We start from the raw sequence: 20,147 nt of genomic DNA, 5'->3' as shown, positions 1-20,147 counted from the left end.
GACAGGCAGTAGAGGAGCTATAATACAGCAGACCAGGCTTGGTGACAGAAACTGAAACATCTAGGAAACAAAATTGTAAAAAAAAAAGAAAATTAAATAAAACTAGAAATTAAAAAACAAAATTAAAATTAAAATAAGGGGCAGATGATCTCACAAGGAAGAACTGAAAAAGCAGACGCCTGAATAGGCTGAGGATAATCTACAGAAATGAAAACAGCTGTGGAGAATCAACATGAACTGGGGAACAACTCAAAACATGACAAAAAACCAAGAACACAACTTAAAAAACAAACTAAAACCAGTAGCACAGAATCCTCACATTTTCGGCTTGTTTTTCCCTTTTCGATCGCTCGCGTGGAACTCTTTGTTTCTGTTTGACATCTTATTACACAAAAAAACATGATTTTAAAACAAATGAGATTGAAATTAGTCAAAAATAAAAAAATGGTCACACCGTCTGTCTAAATAATCGTATCAAGAAAGTTTTTTTAATTTTGGTTTGAGAAACCATGTCTTAGTGATTGAAATAAAATGACTGGAGTTTGTAATTTAAGAATTCCTAGTTAGAGGATTTTCATTGGAGGATTCTATTGCTTGTTCAAAGAAAATCTGCCATTGGGACAGGACTTAAGGGCGCTGCTTTCAGAGTTCTGTGAACAATTTCTAGAAAACTGAATTTCTCTAAATTCTTGTTCAGACTGGACGGTGCTTTAGTGACTTTTAACCCAGCACGGTGCTGACGAGGATGTCAGAACTGTCTTTGTTTGCTTTCCATTAGCCTTTGTGACCATCGGGCAGGATGACTGTAACCGTGGGCACGGAGGCGTGAAGCAGGGACGGCGAGTGAGCAGATCACATGTGACAGAACTGCAGGGAAGGAGCCGTGCATGTCAACATGTGGAGCTGGAGCAGGGGAGATCTCAAGTCAGGAGGGAAAGTGGCAGCAGCGGCCCAGAGGGGCTTTCAAAACACAAGGAGGTGTTTGTTTCTGCCGGACCAAGAGGGTTTATTCACTACAGGCAGGAAAGTCAGTCACAGGCAATCTGAAGGTTTCATTAGGTTGTTTGCATACATGAAACAGAGAAAGGTGTCAGAAATAGAAAGAAAAGCAGGTTTGTAAGGGTGTGCAGGTGTCCAGAAGTGCAAATCTGAGCTTTGTGAGTGACAGAAATGATCTCCCCGCTGCCTCTCAGGTTCCAGTCGGGGCACGTGCGGCCGTAATTACCAGCAGGTCCTACAGGAGAACAAAACAGAACCAACTGCGAGGAAAGAAAACACGCCAGAAGCTGCTGATGCCCCACTTCCTGTCTTTAAATGAAGGCATCGGATAAAAAAAGAGATTATCAAAAAGAAAGTGGATCTGATTCATTATCAATCACTTCATTTGTAGAGCACCTTTCATCAACCTGCAGTAGAAAAACACGGTGATTGACAGAAAAGACGTATTGATGACCAAAATGCAAAACCTCCTGTCTGAAAAAAAACAAAACTCCCTTTTGTCAGGAAACAATAAGTGTTTTAAATATTGCAGTCAACCCTGACAGGAGGTTTTTGTGGCCTTTATATCAGGATTTTCATGCAGATTCACTGACAGTGTGGAATTATCATTGTCCCAACCATTCACTGTAAAAAAACTCAACATTTACAGGAGGTTTTTATTTTGGCATTAGGTAAAAAAATGTTTAAGATTCATAAAACACAATATTAATTAAAAGCAACAACAATCAAAGGACAAACATGGCATGGTTAATAAAAATTGGTTAATAAAATGATGCATTTTTAGTTTACATTTCAAAATCTCCACAGATCCTCATGAGGAAGACCTTTAAACAACAAGATGTTGACAAACGGCTGAAGAATAAAACAGATTCGCTTTTTGTTTCCTTTCATTTCTGTGATGTATCTATTTTAAATGATATTTTTATCCATTTAAATCCATCTATGATGGCTTTTCAGTGGGTCTAATAGTCTAAACGTATTTTTTCTATTCTTCGCTGTTGTAAACTTTGTGTTTCTTCACAGGTTTGGAGGACTTTCCCTCATTTTTCAGGGTCACACACACATTTCTGTGTCTCCCCTTTGCTCGTTGATGCGTATCCTTTCTGACTGGATGTTATTGTTTTTTAACCTACTTCCTGCATCCTCTGCCCTATTTTTAGGACACCTTAAACTTCCTGAAGCTTCTGGAAAGGCTCTGTGAAACTGCCAAAATAGAAGCTCTTATTTTGTGATTTTATTAAAGAGTTTAGACGCTAAAAGGGATTTTTTTTTGTTTGTTTTTTTACTGGAGCACCTATTCAGTTCATTTAGATCTATCAGTTAGGATGTTTCTTTTTGCTCTAATAATTATCTTCAATTGATTTTTTGTTTCTCTCAGTGATGCAGGCCGTATGTATGGCATTTTTAAAACTTTGTCTGGCAATGAAAGAGAGTTTTAGAAGAAAAAAAAAACAGTTTCTGTCAGATTTATTTATTTGTTGACCACCAAAGTGATCAAAATGTCCAAACTCCTTCCACTTCCCAGCCTTTAAGTCCGGATGCTTCCTGTTCAAGCATCAGAAGGAATCAACTGTAATTAAGTGTTTATAATAAAACAGGAAGTTTTCTGTTCATCCAATGACTTTTTTCTCCCCAACTGTGAAATTGTTTGGTTTTATTTTCTTTTTTTTGTTTGATGTAGATGAACCCAATCCTTTACCTTGGTTTAATAATTCATCACAATATGACAACTGTGTTTACACAGCATTGTGTAGAGGACAGATGCAGGAATTCTAGCGCCAATTAATCCAAAATTCACGGGAAAACCCGCAAAAGAAGTGGAAAGTCCCTGATGACTTCATGTTTTCTAGCTTTGTTCCCACTTTTCCTGATTTAAGAGCCGCTTTAAAGACCCACTCCGATGTAAAACGATATTTTTGGTGTTATAAAAAAAAAAATCTGAAGATGGAGGACAAACAAAGAAAATGTAATTAAAAATTGCATCTCAGTATTTCTTTATTAAATCAGTGAGAATCAGGAGCAGATGAAAAAATGCCGTGATTGTGACGAAGAAAATGGGCTGGGCGGGGCCACAAGCTCCGAGCTCCGCCCCATTCTGATGCATATCTGCAGACCAATAGATTCATAACCGTCTTTGACGGCAATGTTAGGTGTGAGGGGCTGTCAGCTAGCTGGAGAGAGTGTGTAAACAAAAACAAAAATCGCAGTAACGGGTGACGGGAAGTGGGGGCTGGGTTGCTTCAGGTGGTGAAAATCCAACGAACCCCCGCTGCTCTCCAGAAAACATGTCCTAGAAAACAACAGTGTTTTGCTTTAGGCATTTAAAGACCACTTGGAACACCTTGAAAGTATTTTAAAAGCTGATTGAAGTGGGACTTTAACGGCTTTTCCCCTATAAAATGGGCCTGTGATGGTGTTCCACAAGGCTCTGGACGTGGTTCAGGTTTCTTTGGTAATTTTGTCTTTTCTTTTAACTAAAACAACTAATAGTTATTTTAAAAAGAAGTGGTTTGGGCTCATTAAAGCTTGGACAGTCTGTTCTCCAGTTAAATCGGGACTAGTTCTTGGTTCCAAAGGTGTTGGACACACCTCTGGTCCTCCTCTGTGGTTTCAGTTTGGTGCTTTTTATCTCACAAAAATCAGAAGGATCCTTTCCACAAATCATGTAAAGACTTGTTGAGAGGCTTTAACACACTCATTTCTGCTCCTTATTGCACAACCTGGAAGGATGTTCATTTTCAGAAATAATTCTGTCCATGATCAGACTTAAAGGTTTTATCCCAAATCAAAAAAATTCACTTTCTGCTCTCGGTGGGCTGGAATGTGTCCAAAAAAAAGAAAAGTAGGCTGATGATTTTTTTATAAATCTAGTTTCTGTTTCTCTTCATGTTCTTCAAACAACCCGCTTTGCTCAGACTGCAAAAAAAAAACTAAAAAACAACAGTTTTTCTGTATTCGAGTGGATAGCAGATATAATTTCATGACAGCTGCATGACGCCCTCACTGTTTCGTGCCAAACTGCGAGTCTCCGAGGACGCCGCCTGCATTTCCTCCTTCCTGTAACACCTGCGCTACCCGCAGCCCTGAAGGTTACACATTTCAGAGCTCCGCTCATGTCAATGGTGGCAGATTTAATGGCTGATGGCCTGCAAGGCTAATATTTGGGTAAGCTTCATTTAAAAATGGCAAAGGATGAGAGCATGCATTCTTGTGAGGAGAGAGGCTGCATTCAAAAAAGAAAAAAAAAACATTTGGGAGATACCATGAATCACACCTGAACACAGAAATGGAGGTTATGTGAGGTCTAGAGCTCCTCCATGTTTTGGAGAATCAGAAGATGATCTTTATGAAGGCTTCACATTACTGAAACAGTTTATTTCTTTAAGCAAATAGAAAGAAAGAATGATCTGAGAAAGGACAGGAGGGGCTGTAAAGCTTTTTTTAAAAAATACATTTAGCGTCAATTTTCTGTGGACTCAGTGTCCTGTTTCACCTCCAAAATAAACCCTGCCGGCCCTAACAGACATTATCAAGTGCGAACTCCACTTTCAGCCCCCTGTAATTCTCATTCCAGCAAAACCAAACCCACAGAGAGACGTTTGGAGACTTTGTGCTGTGCAGGATTCAGCTCTGTGACTCGTGAGGTTCCTCTCTGCATGTGAAACATTCCTTCTTCTCAGGCCCTGACCCCCGAATACAAGGCATTATGAAGGTGACACGTCTAAAAAACAAAACAAAAGGCAGACAAGGAAGGCATGCAACATATGCCAGGTCCATCTGCTGAACTCAGAGGAGAAAATCTTTGTGGGTCAGGAGATTCTCCAGAGGGATGCTGGGCTGATGCTGGAACCACCCTCACAAAAGGTTCAGGATGTGGTGAAAAACACATGATGGTGTCACTCAGTGTGTTCAGTCACTTATTGGGGACCAAAACTAAAACCTTTTCAGAGTTTCATCAGTGTCAACGTTCTGTGGGTCCAAAAGGCCGATTTAGTCAGGAAGTCGTTCCAAGTTCATCGTTCAAACACACGACGCCGCTTGACGGCGAGCAGCTCCACCTGACCACAGCGCCTTTCAGGTTGGGGTTGGACATTCAGGTGTTGCAGGTGAACCTGGGGAGTCTCCAAGTGTCATCAGCAGAGTTTGTGACTGACCCAGGAGTGGAGCCCCGCCCCCAGTGACAGACCACAACCATGGACGATGCAGCGGCGGTCTACCGTCCTGTTCACGGATGAGACAGAAATGACGGCCGTCAGCATCGCTGGAGAAGGCGAGGGGAGCGACACCCCCAGGTCAACGTGGTCTCCAGGATTCACTTTGGTGGAGGAGGAGCAACAGTCTGGACCGGCTTCAGCAGGTTCTTGTAGACGGTCCAGTCACTGCAGGTTCTGACCTCGGAGAACCACCATCATCCCCCAAGAACACCTCCAACTTCCTGTTCATGGATGGTCACGCTCCACCACACGGGACCAGAATCGTTACAGCTGGACTTCAGGAAGTGGGCGTGTCTCACATGACCTGAACCCCACAGAGCAGGTCTGGGACCAGCTGAAGCAGAGACCGGATGATTGGACCTACAAGTGACCTGGTAGAGCTGCAGGTGGATCTTTGCCTCAGAACATCACCATGGGGCCGGTGAGGAGCGGCAGACGCCGCCGTCAAGCTGTCATTGCAGCAAATGCTGGAAATACTCGCTATTTGTTATTTAGGGCCGTCTTTATTATTGCCTTCATTTTTGGTGTCATAGATATCAAAGTTGTGAAAACGGTTGTTTATTTTATTCTTTATTGGTAATTAAGTACAATAAAAAATTAGAATAAAATAATAATTTAGGAAACAGGAGAAGCACTGATGTAAATAACAATATTCTTAACTTATTTTTGATTGAAGCACCATAGCAGCTCCTAAAGTGACTGTAATCAGTCAGAGATGCCAACGTTGTAAACATTTCTCTTTAAGCAGCAGAGACAAAGGTGAAGCCTTCTTCACCGGGACACAGATGACACAAAACCTAGTTTCTGGTTATTTCTTTCTAGCAAAAAAGTTGCCTCAGATGCAGAGGTCTTAGATCGACGGGTGAAACGTGGATCAGTAGAGAAGCATGAAGTGTGTCGGATTAAAAAAACAAAACATTGTCCTTCAGTTCAGCAGCACAGTAGGCAAAAACCTGTGTTTGTGGTCCAAACTGCTTCAAATCAAAAGGTTTCCTTTCACGTCTGTTGAAGCGGGACCTGTTGGGACATTGACACTTGTGAGTCAGGAAGGAAGTCACGCGTGTTCCTGGACCAGCCAGCCGCCCCGTGGGTCATCGGGGTCGCAGCGCGCTGTGGTCAACACACGGCTTGTTTTGGTCACATGATTCCAGGTGTGAATTGCTGTGAAGCCGCCTGGGCAGAGGAGAGGAGGCGGCTTTGTAAACGTCGGACAGGTGATACCTGTTTGGCGCCGCTTTTTCTCCTTTAACATAAATGAATTGTTTTTTTTAAGCGGCGCTCTCAAACCATCTGTCACTGCTGTCGTGCAAAATTTTACACTTTTTTTTCCCTTACCAGTTGTTTTGGTTAAAATTGACAAAAGTTTTGGCCAAACCTTTTAGTTTTTTCTGTAAAAAACTGTGTATAAAATTCTGCCTTAATGCTCTAGCATTATTATTTCAATTGAAATTGTTATTTTGATTTTTTCCTACATAGAATTTTTTGTTTAGCAGACTCTTGTACTTTTTTCTGATTTTGCTAATTATTAAAGTATCTTTAAATAAATAGGAGACGTTCAGTCTATATTTGCTGAGAACAGCTGGACTCTGTTAATCTTGCTCTTGCTGTGTTAACTGATTGAAAGTTTTAAGTCAACATTATCTGAAACTGGGACAAAGGTAAATCCTCTGTCCCCCACTGACCCCTTAAAACGGCTCCCAGCTCAGGAGGATGCTAGATTACATTTGTCTGACCTGGCAGGATTTTTTTTTAGGGGGAGATAAAGTGTGTTTATTTCACACAGACTCAAAAAAGGGATTTAATCAGATATGGCAAAACTTCAAAACTTCTTGAAGGTCATTAACCTTCCTGCTCATCCTACATAACGTGTTGCAGCATTTCTTTTTAAGTGTCAAATTTTGATCAGCTTCAATCATTTAAGAGTAGAGTCACTACCTCCATAAATAATGCAAAACACACATTTTTGCGCTTTTTTTAAGTACCTGCAATAATTGATTTAATTATTGATTATTTCATCAAGTGGAAACTCCACCTGGATGCCAATTTTCCTCTAAATTGCTCAAATGTGTTCATACACGGCCAAATCTCCTGTGAATCTGTCCAACCATCTGTGCGTATGTATGAACACTAGCCTTAAATGGGGATAAAAGGGTCACAGGTCAAGTGGGAGGGATCTCCTCACGTGTTAGAGATTGTGATGACAAGGATGAGTGTGGTGTGCTTTGAGCTGTTAGCAAAGACAAAGCAGAGAGGGACATGGCGTTGGTTTGCCTTCATTGTGTTTAGCAGAGGGTGGGTGAAGCTGTATGGGACAGGCCTGCAGTGGAGAAACTGCTCCACATCGTGTCACTCATGCTGATTGTGCACATTTGCATTCATTTCTCTTTACATGCATTAAACTTTGAGGAAAAGAATATCATATAATGTTCCTTTCTAGACAAATAAAGGTAAACATTTTAACTTTAGGTAAGATTAACCCTTGTGCTATCCGATGTCTCATTGACGTGTTCTCTCTACCATGACAAAGGTGGATAAAGGTGAAGAGGACACCAGAGAAGATCACAAATCATTTAAAAATAAAGTTCAGCGCACTGTCTAGTGTCTCTAGATGACCCCACTCCCAATGTTAAAGTGCCTAAGAAAGCACAAGGGTTAGATGCGTAAAATCAGCCACTTTACCTGTTTGTCTTTGCGTCTAATGTGTGTACGCCACACTCTGCTGCCCCCATGTGGCGTATAAACGAACTACAAGACGAGTAGCATTTTTTTTTTTTTTTTTTTTTGTTTTTTATTTATTTATTTATTTATTGGATAGTGTATTTTAAAAACGTATCTTCTAAAAGTTATTTTATTTATGTGTATAATGTGTTAGTTGGTCATTTACTTTTTCATCTAGAAAAGGTGATCCCAAATATGCTGCTACCAAAAAATGAAAAACATGAAAAACATCCTCCAAGTAAATAGATTCTTTGGAAAACATTTTCTAAAACCTGAAAATAGCTATACTTTAATAATTCTCTGTCTGTGTTTTGGCTGAGGAGCTCAAGATAGAGTTTTCCCAAACCAATTCAGCCCTCCGCGTTCACTGGGCTCTGTTTAGTATGTCAAATATAAGCAACTGTGAATGTCATTTTAAATACAAATTTATGTTTTAATGTGGAAGTATAAAACAAACAAATACACGTGATATGATCGCAGTGATGTGATCGATTATTTACCTTATTTAAAAAGTTGTCTCGCCGGGCGACGGCATGGTCCCATGGTGTAATGGTTAGCACTCTGGACTTTGAATCCAGCGATCCGAGTTCAAATCTCGGTGGGACCTCATCCTTTTTTTCCCCCGCACTGATTAAACGGTTTGATAAATACCTCACATCTATGTGGTATTTGAAAATTCATATTCAGATTAAAAACACCCCCCGGGATTATTCCATCATAGCCAGCAAATGCAGAGAAGCTTTGTTTGATAAAATCTCCTTAAAAACATTTCAGATTTTGTTTTAATGTAGGCTACGCTCCTTAAATACATTGATTTGGACGTCAGGGAGTACGTGTTCATTGAACTTTACACATTTTAGTGGAATATTTTTGTTTAAAAAAAGTACTAAAGCAGATGCGACGTTTTCTGTCCACAGACAAAGAAAAATAAAACAGCCGGGAAACAACAAAGTTACAAAACAATACATGTATTAATTTTTTTAAAGTGGATTTTTCAACAAATACTTGTATTCCAGCTTCAAAGAGTGCAGCTAAAAGTGAAATAATAATAATGACAAAATAATAATAAAAAAAACACAACTAAAAATCCGCTTTATTTTGAAGGGAGCCACCGGAAACGGCCTGTAGTGGGGTCTACAGAGATTGACAGCTGTGGTTGGAGCGCCAGGCTTGGTCGGTGAGCAGTTTGTCCGCGCGGATCATGTCAGCGTTCGGATATTTGGGAGAAAAAAGCGTTTGACGTTTTATCTGGAATCAAAGGTAAACACCCAACCTCAGTTTTGAACATGTTGATCCGTTAAAGCGCATGCGCCGGCTTCATTAAGCTTTATTTTAAAGGTGTAGAAGATTAGTTTGTACCATTTTTACAATGAAATGCTCCCTTAATGATGTAAATCTTTATTAGTAATAATATAAATATTAAAAGCTGTTGTTATACATTTAGAAAAGGTAGAATCATTTCAAAAACTAAATCTAAAGAGTGTTAAGTTAAACATATAGTAGTTATTTTTTGTAACACAGATAATAATTGTATTCAGCTTAAACATGTAAGAGTCTATCCCTGCAGGACTCTGGGTCTAGTTTTGTTTATATCTATCAACAAGAAGTGATGTAGGTTATTGGAAGGTTAGCCCCTTGGCTGGTGTGTCGCCTCCATCTACTATTGCATTTCTGAGTAGCGTATGAATAGAACAGAATAACATTGCCGTGATAATTTGTTGGAGTATTAAATGAAGCGGCTTTAGGGAGCTCAGTCAAGATCAGGAGACGTTGATAAAACTGCTGTGATCCGTTTTTCAAACTGCCATGAACAGAAATATTCCATCATGTCGTTTGATTTGCTCTTATTTGCAAAGAAAAGCAAAATCCACTGAAGCCTGTTTGGCAAACAATCAGCCAGTCGGGGGGTATTTGCATTTTCTCCTGGCTGATTTTCATTCACCTGCACAATAACAAGCAGCAGCAGCAGCAGCAGCAGCAGCAGCAGCAGCAGCAGCAGCAGCAACAGCAGCAGCAGCCTCTTCCCTCTGTTGAGTTCCACTTTAACTGTGAAAGTCAAGTCCTCTTGAAGCTCTTCACTGTCACTAAAATGATTCCAGGGCCATCGTGATCCCCCTACAGCAGCTCATCCTCGCCGCCGTCTGTCTGTTTCTGATCCACGGCGGTGAGAGTCACACCCAGAGAGCGGCCTGGATCGTGGGAAACGTTCACCACCACCACCCCCCCGTGACCCCTCCAGAGTCCCACTGGAACGGCCTGCTCTCGCCAGGAAGCTATCAGTATATTAATAGGTGCTTTGGCCGCCTTGTTGCCCCCCCCCCCCCCCCCACCCCCAACACGTTTTACAGTGCAGATAATAGCCGTGGAGCTCCAGGAGCTGCCGTTGGGCCAGCTAACACCCTGAGTTATTTATTTGACTAATATTAATATAAAAACACGTAAAGGGGCTGGTGGTGCATAAAAGCTCATTCTAGAAAGTGCAGTTCTGTTGTTTGTGGTTCTAGAATAAACTAAATGATCCGTAGTTGAACTTTTCTGGAGAAAAATAAAAGGTGATGTTTCAGGAGCAGGAGCAAAGGAAGAACTTGAAATAAGACGAAGAACTAAACGAAGGTCGATTCTGACGACCAGAGCTCAGAACTATGTTGATGGTTAACGCAAGCGGATAGACGGGACGGACCTCCCAATCTCTTTTTCACTCTGTCATCGTTGCATACGGGGATTAACAGTCAGCTGTTCTTGTCTTTGAGTTTGATTCAACTGAAAAAACAAAAACAAGATGACATTTCCCCCTCTTTGGCTCCGCTATCCATATGTGGCCACTCTGTAGACACGTGTTTTAGCACAGAATGAAATGATGAGATTATTCCTGTCTGGGATAAATATCTTTCCCTGAAAGTTCCTAACAAGGTTTGTACGTCATTCTGGACCGAGTCAGTGGCTGCAAATCCTGAGGCTGCTGGAGCGCCGCCTCTCCTCTGTGGTTTATCGGATGAGAAATTGGTAAATGACCACTTTCCACTGAGTTTAAGCCAAAAAATGCTGGAATGAGCAGAGAATGAGGATGAACCATTACTCTGTGTAATGTGGACACAGTCAGAGCTGCAGTGTCAGAATGCTGGTTCTTCGTTTCGGGTCGGCGTTTGAACGACCCGTCTTTTGAAAGAATACCTCCAGTGTTTACAGGATAAAGTCCCACTTCCATCATCCTCTGATCTATTTTCAGAGTGTTTGCAGTGGTTTTTAGCCACACACACACACACACACACACCCACACACACACACACACACACACAAAAAGTGTTGTTTTTAAGACAGCAGCAGGAGTTCATCAGAAATTCACCTCTGAGTTGTGGGCGGGGCTGCTGATTTAAGCTCTTTTTTTCTTTATTTATGTCGTCCATCAAATGCCACAAGATCACCAAAAACCCCATTTTCATTGGAGTGGGTCTTGAAACAGAAATACTTCTCCATCACTTTTACAAAAAAGTTAGAAATCTTTAAAAGTCTGTATTTGAGCCCAAAGTGTGGCCAAACACTTTCTTTTTGACCTTGTAATCAATTGATTGGAATTAAATAAACATTTTTCAAACTGAATTACATGCAAATATCTATAAAAGTCTTGAAAGTTTATCACTTTGTGGAGCTTCTTCGTCCTTTCTGTTTCTTTTTGGGGCTCATTTCCATGTTTAGCTTTCGTTTATCCGGCATTTAAGTTTCAACAGAAACGGCAGAAAGACGGTCAAAATTGGTCTCAATGGAAGTCAAGAGGCAAAACAAAAAAATGTGGTTTAAAAAAGGGAAAATATTTTTTTCCTGGTGTTTTAGATCCAAAATCAGACCAAAAATTGTTATTTTAGAACTTTTCATGCAAAATGAGCTTAAGATTGCATTTCTGAGTATGTCTTCACTCAAATTGTGAATCGAAAAAAAAAGCAGTTTGAAAAATGTCATTATTGTGTCGTAGAAATTAAACCAACAATCCCGCCCACAACTCAGAGGGGAATTTCTGATGAGCTCCTGCTGCTCTGCAGAAACTATGTCCTAAAGCAAATGCTGCACTGATGTAAAGGCCTCCAGGTAATCTTTGAAACTTGTTCTGGGGAAACAACATTTCAGGGGTTTTCTTAAGTCCCAATTCCCCCTAGAAGGCCTACATGATCATTTCCACGATCATGTAAATTGGGGCATATTTTTGACATATGAACATTCATACAGGAGTTTCCACTACAGATTATTTCAAACTAAAAAGTATTCAGAGTAACATCAGTCTAAAAAAAAAGAACCTGGAGAAGAGACAAAACTAAATTCTGGAATTCACACAGGGAGCAAACAGATTCTAAACTTTGTTTCCAGCTCTTCCAGATGTACCTGCTGAGGCCTTTTCCCTCTTTCTGCTGTAGAAACGAAATATTCTTTGGAAAGTTCTTTCTGATCTCCTGCAGAACTTCCCATTAACGTTTGCCTCCATCCACCTCGGTTGCACGTAAACAGACTTCCAGATAATCCATGCGGTGTTCCCTGCAGAGGGCCCTTTTGAGGGATTCGGAAATGCACACACCAGTCTTGGACAGTTGACATGTTCCAAAACTTTGGAGCGGCCGTGTCGAGTTTCCCGGTCGCACTTGTGTTCCGCTGCAGAAGTCATGGATCAGCCTGAGGAGGCGGAGCTGTCAGAGCTCCTGATGGTTCTTGGCTCGCACAGAAGCTGCTGTATGTTTAGAAGAAAAAAAGATTTGGAAACATTTAATAGTGTATATCCACTCAGTGACTCTGTTTATCTACATTTATGATGTTTTCTAACTCTAACCTTTACTGCGAGGTGGAGGAAGCCACTGTTGGGCTGCCGGTGTACCGTCTGATCTTTTGCCGTTATCTGATCGCTTCGCAGAACTACTTCTGCTTTTATTTTGAAAACCATACCCGCGAGGGCAGACCAGAAACTGTGTATTATCACTAAAGCTGACGCTGGAAAATGGTTTCCATTGGTCACTCTAAATTGTCCACAGTTGTGCATGTGGCCCTGAGACAGACTGACAGACAACCTGTCCAGGACGTCCCCTGCATTTGCCCATGAGTTGCCGGGATAGGCTCCAGCAGCCCTGTGACCCAGAAAGGGACGAAACAGATTAGAAGACGAATGAATGACTTTGATGTGATTAACACTCATTTTCTAACCTAATTTAATCCGTTTTCAAGATGTGTACAAGCATGTCAAATGCATCATCACTAACGATCCATCCCTTTGGTACTTTAAAACAATTCGTGGGATTAAAAGAGAACTCATTTACAGTCTAGATCAGCTCAAATACAACAAGATAATAACAGAAGTTTCTTTTTTAGATCTTAAATCATTTCAGATCTAAAACTGCAAGCTGTTAAACTGTTTTGGTTTGTTCACATCAACAAAGAGGATTCAAACCAGCAGTCTAGAGCTCAGGGTCACAACCGTCACACCAGGCTGTGCAGGAACCAGAAAAGACTACAACAGACTACAACTGGCTTCCATGACAACAATGAAGAGAGAGACAAGTCTACTAGCTAATGATGATGATGGACTGTCAACAGTAAAAACATGCTAAACATGCTAAACGGCACCAAAACAGTCCTGTCTTAAGACAGGCTGGAAGTTCTGTCACCGCTGGGCTGCCTAAAGTTCTGTCCATTAGACATCCTTCACCTATGAAAGCATTGGCTTTAAGCGCCAAATGTTGGCTTTGGCGTCCGACTGTAGCGTTTCGGGACAGGGACCTGTACTTTCAGTCAGCATGTGGGGATTTATTGTAAACAATCTACACGAATGCAAACGCTTGTTTGGATTCCGTCTGCAGGAGCTTCCCAGACCTCAAAGCAGAGCCATAAATCAAACTCTTCTGAAATTCAGAGAAACATGCAAGGGAACTTTAATCACAGAAAATTGGCTAATTTATCATTATTAAAACGAGACAATCATGATTGATTGGCTTCATCTGGTCATAGATCTCATTTCAGGACGCTGTTCCACAAACACGAGCAATGTTAGCTTTTGAGTTTTTGTTTTTAACTTTAGCTGCTGCTGCTGGAGTTGGAGAAAAATGCTGGCTGTTAGAGAAAAGAATTAAAGGAAACAAGCAAACTTGCCAATAGTTGGGGCAGTGGTTAGCACTCTTTCTAGTGAGAAGGCCCTGGTTCGAATCCCGGCTGGGTCCCTTCTGTGTGGAGTTTGCATGTTCTCCTTGTCCATGTTTGGGTTTTCTCCGGGAACTCTGGCTTCCTGCTGCCGTCCAAAGACGTGGTGCATAGGTTAAGGCCGTGTCTAGCAGCCGCTACGTATATTTAGCGCATCCATGTATTCATACTGGATGAAAACTGGTCATTCGTGAATATATGTGGAAAAAAGTGAGAAAAGCTGTGGTCTTTATGTGAAATTTCACAGATCTATCGCGAATAAACCATGCAAAGAACACGTACATCAACGTTGAACAGGAACTCTGCGTGATTATTGCGCTGGATATGCAATTCATTAGTGATTCATGCGCCAATTATGTCATTTTAACATGATACGTGCTGAAACGGGTCTTTATGAAAGACGTATATAGTGCATGAATCACGATAGACCGACTTTTCATAGGTGGAAAATGTGCAAAATGGACGCAGTGACTGTGTGACACCACCTCTGGTTCCTCTAAAGTGTCCCTAGGATGGTGTGTTTGTGGTCCTGCAGCAGACTGGCGATCTGTTCAGGAGTTACCCTGCCCTGTGACCCCGCAAGGGATTCAGCGGGGTCCGAAGATGGATGGATGGATGGATGGATGGATGGATGGATGGATGGATGTCTGGATGGATGGATGTCTGGATGGATGGATGGATGGATGGATGGATGGATGGATGGATGGATGGATGGATGGATGGATGGTTGTTGTTTAGATACATATTTGAGTATTGTTTATTCTCTTTACACAGCTTACAGTTAAAGTTTGATTAAGTTATCAAGTTGTTGGTAAAAAGAAAAAGAAAAAATGTACTCAAAAGAATTTGAGGCGTGAGACTGTGAACATTTAAAAAAGCCACAAACTTCAACATAAAACATCTGATTTATTTTTGATAAAACCACAGTGCAGGTTATAGATTACATAGAATTCTCTAAATGTTAAGGCTGACATTGCACAATGTGATGAGATTTAAAGAAGTTTGTCATTGCACATAACCTCCAGGATAAAATATTGATTTATTTAAGGTTGGATAAAAATTATTTTTAAAAATGACTTTTTACCTGACAGAATAGAAACGCTCTCCATTTCTTGTGCCTCTTTTGTATGTAAAAATCTCTTTCCTCTCACCTTTGAACTTCTTTTGTGTGTTTCCAACAATAGATCATTTTTGACCCTTTGGGCTCCGAGTGGAGACTTTAGAGGAAGGAGGAAACTAACGAGAGGAAGATTGTAGATTTCTCCTCACGTTTGATCTTCTCCTGGTTACATTATTTCTTCTAAAGGCATGTTTGGGGAGCATCTTTTCAAATAAAGTTGTAAGCAGACGGACAAACGTGAAGCACAACGGCTGCCTCAGGGGAGCAGTGAGGAGCGGTAGCAGATAAATTCAACACGACCAGCGGAGTCGAGGAAGACGATGAGGAGGATTCAGAAGTTAAGGGTCTAATTTTAGACCTAAAGCAGGAAAAAGGAGTAAAAATGTCTTCTCTAAGTTTGTTTTTATACACTTTGAATCATAATTTGAAGGCAGAAAAGTTTCTCTCCTCCATAGATTCAAGTCCAACTTCAGAGTAAACTCCACTTCACCATTAAAGTTAAATTTAGCATTTTCTACAATAAAATGTTTTCAAAATAAATACAAATGTTATTTAAACTTACAAAGCTTTTATTTTGAAATTAATGTTTTACTGTCCCAAAAAAAATGAACAAACAACCACATTCATGGAGAAATCTTCTCCCTCAGGTTTAAAATGTTCCTCATTAAATAGACTGAAACTGCGTTTTCTTCATCAAATTGACTTTATTTTCACAGAAATAAAAACACCCTTTCTAACAAAATGAGTTTCTCGTGACTTTCTGACACTTCTTGTCAGCTGAACAGGTTCTGAACTGGATCTGGTTGGACTTCTATGTCTGCATGTTTTCAAATGAAGGCATTTTCTTTCCGATAAAAGAAAAGTGCAGATTTTGTCACAAAAGCAACTCTTGACTTGATAAAGACGAAATCTCTGAGTTAAACCTGAGGTCCGTGGGTTTGGGGCTGTTTATTTCTTTAAGTTCTGTCTTCTCTGATCTTGCATTCTCCAAAACTCATATGTACCATTCCCCTTTTGCTGAGATCAATTGTTCCTTGTTTGTAACTCCAGTTTAGGGTTTGATCCTGAAAAGCAAACAGAAAAATCTGAACTAGATGCTCTGTCCTCATTAAATATCCCTAAACATCATGATGGACCACATGGAGATCAGTCCAGCAGCAGAACGATGTACGGCCAGAATCTGCTCTGAGACCTTTTTCAAAAACTAGGTCGTGTTATTTAAAAAAGGTGAACTGCTGCACCTTCAGTTTCTCTGAAACGTGCCAATTAAAGGACGCTTTTGGGATCAGAATAATCTGAGTTTTTGATAAAGAAGGTGGAACGGGATCCTAAATTAAGAGACAGGAGGTGAGATCTCAGTGAACAGGAGCAGTTCTCCCTCCTCAGATGCCCATTCAGGATCAACCATGGTTGGTTTGTTCGGATGATCTTTCCATGTTAGCAGTCCAACATCGGGTTGGTGGAAGGTTTTGTCTGTGATGGACCGAGGATTTAGTCGGACAAACCTTTGTATGGCCGTGGGGGGGTTGAGTGAGGCGGGGGAGTGGGGTCGGCATGGGCCTGACGGACACCGTTTACATGTTCAAGCAGGCAGCAAGAAGAAAGGAGCTTCTGACGGTCACACGCTAACAGGAAGTTTAGGTTTTTAGTGAGGAACCGTCCAAAACATTGAATAAAAACCACTCTGGTGCCGTCTGTGACCCTTCCCCTTCTGAGACCTCTTCACTAGTTTAGTTTGGCTGTGAACAGCAGTTTTTAGTCATTTAATCTGAAGAAATGTGGAACTTTTATTGATAGAATGATTAATTCTGATTTTAAAACACTCAGAAAATGTATTATTTTTGCATTAAAAAGCAATTACAATTTTGAACAAAGCCTGATTTGAAAAACAGAAAAACCTTTTAGTAAAATGATATAATATTAGTAATATGAGGAAAATTTGATCTGATACTTTTATGAGAATTGTATCTCCTATCTCATAAAAAAATTCCCGTGTGATTCCAAATGCGGTTAGATGGGGGGTGACTAAACGTTTCTTGTCACATTTGCACTTTTGTGTCTCCGAACAGTTCGGAAAGATACAACCCAAATTAAAGCTGCAGGCGGTTACCCGCCCCAACCTTCGCCATCCCCCTTTTGCCCAGCCCCCCCCCCCCCGACTGTGGTCAGTGCTGCACATGACACATTCATGAAAAATCAACTACAACTTTCGTTTAACCCCACAGCAACCATATTTGGGGGGGGGGGGGGGGACAGGGGGACAGGTCTATGTCACTTTTAGGAGATAGATGGAAATCCCATAGTTGGAGTTTAAGGCTAACTACTAAAAAACTATATAGTGCGGCACTGTGTAGTGCCCTGAATTTTACTAGCAATTCTGACTCCATGCTCACTACTTTTCATTTTTTAAACAGCAGATATGACGTCATCAATTTCACGTTAGTCAAAAGTTAAAATCTAATCAATATGCTCGTTTTGCGACAATTATCTATGAGTCGACTGTCTTCTGAATAACGTTAATGGTTTATCCAAAAAATACATTTAAATACAAGAATTGTTCCGACGCAATGCATTGTGGTCTATATTCGCCAATCTAGTGAGCATTGATGCACACGGGTTTTTCGCAGAGACTTCTGGGAAATTTCTAGAGCACTGGATTTTGGAAATGTGGATTCAGGCAGAACTAGAAAATGGCGAACGCACTCTATAGTGCACTCTATAGTGAGTAGGGAAGGAATCCGTAGGAATTTGCAACCTAAATTTGTAGAAGGTACTAACTTTTGGAAAATTCCACATGGCGGCCTCTTCCAAAGGTCAAAGGTTGACAAGATTTCAGTTGTGCTTGTAGATTTAAACTGGCAACCTGTGTTTGAGATTTTGTCAAAATGGTCAAATGTTTGCTCCAAGGCGTAAAAAGAAAGATGCGGGACAAAACAAGAACACTTTCTGGAAGGCTTCTCTGAAGTATGGATATCAGAATTTTTGCTTTGAATGCTTCCATAGAACATTTCCTTTTTCCTCTTTCCAAAGGTTTAAACAGACTGCTTAGTGTTTTGTTTTTTTCCTTTTTATTGAATCTTCTCTGTTCCAGGAAAGCTTTTCATGCTCGTTGATGGCCTTGGCAACCATCAGTTTGGCACATTAACAGTTAAATTGTATTATTTATTTATTTTTTTCCACGATTAGCCGAGCCTTTTGTCTATATGTGGCGCTAAACGCTGACCACACAGAAACGTCTCTTGGAAACGGTCAGAAAAACAATGCAGCTCTGCAGCAAAACAGGACGTTGGCTTTCTTCAGAACTCTTACCTCAAGCGGCTGGAATGCAGAGAAACGGGCTGCGCTGTCTTCTCCATCTGAAAGCTCTTATCACATCCAGTTACGTCGTCTTCCACCTACACATGCTCTTCTGCAGGAGGAGGACTGATTTCCACGTCCAGGAGCTTTGAGACGGCTTGAGGTTAATGGTTGGATGTTGTGTTCGTCTCTCAATGGCACAGATTTCAAAGCTTTGTAAAGGTGAAGGGATGAATGCATCGCTCCAGATACCCTAACCTGATTACATGAGTGTCCGGTTTAACATAAAGTCAGCTAACATGGGTTCAGGAGTTTAAAAGTCAGACGGAGGCTGAGATGACATTGGCGGTGACCCAGCTGGTTCCAGATTCCATGGACCTCAGCCTGGGGGAGTGAAGCGGATCAGTCTTCCAGACAGTTGTTTCTGTTCCGGTTCCTTTAAACTCCTTTGTCTCCACGTGTCACCGCTACGCCGCGTGCTGCTTCCAGCGGGAAGCTGGACCGAGACAGTCAGGCTTTCTTTGAGGTCGCAGCTCAGACAAAAACGCCAAATGAGACGCAGCAGGTGTACATTTTAAAACGTTCTCAAGAAACAGTTTTTGTTTTTAAGGTCTGCATTCGTCAGAGGAGTGTGAAGAATCTAAAATATACCAATCTTCTGTAGTACACAGAAAGAGATCTGCTTAGTAACCAATGATTTAGAATGGTTGCAATAACAAAGAATTGGATTGTTGTTGGTTTTTATTTTATTTTTTTGTGTTTATCAGTGGAGTTCTCCTTTTCTGATTTTAAAGTTGCTCTTGAACCCCGCTTTCTAACCAATCTTTGTTTTTTTTAGCCACTGATGTAAATCAAATGTAGGTCTTGGTCCCTGAACTCATGACATCACCTATAGCTTTCTAGTATTCAAACCAGGCGGTTTATCAGGGGGAGGAACTCTGCTCCAGTCCATATATTTGAGGATTTTGGGGTTTTTAACGTGTTCTTGTAACATTTTTCTAATGATGGTGGACACAAATATTCAAATGGTTTTGAATGAGGGGCAGATGAAAAAAGGTCGTTTGAAAGAATGCTGGGCGGAGCCACCGGCTTCCTGCTCTGCTCCATTCTAATGCATCCACTGTCAGACCAATAGATCCATGAACGTCTTTGTTTTCCTCCTCTGAGCTGGAATCTGGATCTAAACTGGACGGCTGGATGGCTCCACTATGGCTCATCATTTTTGTTGCACCATAATGGTAGTTTGGGGGTTTTAGGGGCTGTAAGCAAGCGGGAGAGTGTGTAAACAGATGAGTGATGGGAAGAGGGGTGGAGTTGATTTTTTTTTTACTTTATTTTGAGCTTTTTAAAACACTTTTGAGCCCAAACAATTACTGAGAATACAGCTTTGTCCCTCCCCCTTTGACCTGTAGAGGATCCCTGAGGAATGCCTGCCCAGAACACAGAAAATCCTTAATCCGACCCTGACTGTTGAGACGCCATTCAAACCTTCAGCATTCTTCATCCATGTCCTCCATTCAGATGTTTTTGAGCTCTTTTAGGGCATTTTGACCAGCAAATATCAGTGAAACTGGGAATATTCAAAAAAATTGGATTCATTTTCAGCCTTTTGAAAATACTCTCTTTTTGAC

At 40.9% G+C, this 20,147-nt stretch overlaps 1 protein-coding gene and 1 non-coding gene across 4 annotated transcripts in view; both read left to right on the top strand.

Moving 5' to 3' along the window:
- Nucleotides 1-8,466: 8,466 nt before the first annotated feature.
- On the top strand, nt 8,467-8,538 carry trnaq-uug. Its single transcript has one exon. It is a non-coding gene; the product is annotated as a tRNA-Gln (tRNA).
- A 526-nt stretch (nt 8,539-9,064) lies between these two features.
- Nucleotides 9,065-20,147, top strand: part of LOC101159437 (calcitonin gene-related peptide type 1 receptor) — a 35,625-nt gene continuing 24,542 nt past the window's right edge. Inside the window, exon 1 of one of the 3 annotated variants that reach the window (XM_023956337.1) lies at nt 9,065-9,191. The gene's annotated coding sequence lies outside the window, so the exon portion shown is untranslated. Of the gene's footprint in view, nt 9,192-10,031; nt 10,223-18,497; nt 18,680-20,147 lie in introns of those variants that run through there. The other 2 variants (XM_023956339.1, XM_023956338.1) reach the window with 2 other exon arrangements.

The sequence above is a fragment of the Oryzias latipes genome, chromosome 7 (genome assembly GCF_002234675.1).
Source record: "Oryzias latipes chromosome 7, ASM223467v1".
NCBI lineage: Eukaryota > Metazoa > Chordata > Actinopteri > Beloniformes > Adrianichthyidae > Oryzias > Oryzias latipes.
This window is presented reverse-complemented; position numbering and strand designations above follow the sequence as displayed.